This window comes from Myotis lucifugus, unplaced genomic scaffold (genome assembly GCF_000147115.1).
Source record: "Myotis lucifugus unplaced genomic scaffold, Myoluc2.0 scaffold_8628, whole genome shotgun sequence".
NCBI lineage: Eukaryota > Metazoa > Chordata > Mammalia > Chiroptera > Vespertilionidae > Myotis > Myotis lucifugus.
Genome location: NW_005879676.1, coordinates 2501 through 3496, shown reverse-complemented (window position 1 = coordinate 3496; position 996 = coordinate 2501). Strand labels below are relative to the sequence as shown.

At 46.6% G+C, this 996-nt stretch overlaps 1 pseudogene; it reads left to right on the top strand.

The window, feature by feature from the left end:
• The first annotated feature begins 533 nt into the window (after positions 1 to 533).
• Positions 534 to 869, top strand: LOC102431157 (annotated as a pseudogene).
• Positions 870 to 996: the final 127 nt, after the last annotated feature.

Genomic DNA, 996 nt, shown 5'->3' with positions numbered 1-996 from the left:
GTTGGACAACCCACAAGGGGTCCCAAACTGGAAGAGGCTGAAGCGCTGACTAAAGGAACCCCCGCAAGTGCATGAATTTTGTGCACTGAGCCTCTAGTTATATTATAATAACTGTGTACGGTGTCAGATGGGTTTGAGATTAGTTGCATGATTTGTTGGTCCATTATATAATGTCTAATCATTGGGGTGTACCCCTGACAGGAACCTAATGTTCTAAGTCAACTGTCATTTAAAAAATGTTTTTAAAATTCTATAGGACCATGTTACCTGCAGAGAGTCATATTTTTCCTTAAGTACGTTTTGTACAGTTAGTTCTAGGAGAGAGATCTAAAGCTAAAAATAAAGAAAAATTAAGATTTATAAATTTGCAAAATAAACCAAGGGCAACCGCAAACACAACGGTAAAAACCATAAAGATAAAAGTCGAGGTCAAATGCATTTGGAGACCCCATCCCCTGTCTTTCGATTCCAGGACCGAAGTAGCGAGAGGCTCTGAGAACAGTGACTGTTGCCCCTTGGACCACGGAGGGGTCATGGCCGAGCTCCCGTCGAAGGTGCACCTCACCTCGCACCCCATCTTCCTGAGGCGTGGGCCCTCGTGGTATGAGGACGAAAACGATCGCACATGGTTGTACCTCATCATGGAGACAGAAGATGTCCTGAAAGTCCAGTTGCACCAGATAGACATCCCCATTGAGGATAACGCACTCATCCCAAGCACGCAGACCTCATACATAATGCCTTTGTTGTGGACGTACCACTCTGGTAGCCGGTACGTGGACAACATGTATCGGTTCTGGCGCATCGAGCACCATGTCAAGGTGGATGGAGTGGAGGAAATGATCCTTGAGCTGATGAAAGACTCGTAGGACATGTAATGGGGTCCCTGGCTCTTGTCAACCTGAGCCCCAGTCCTGCTGGCCTGCTGGTGGGACGTGTATAGTTCTGTTCACCTTCTTAATAAGCTCTTTTATTCTATCTGCCACCCCCTGGGTG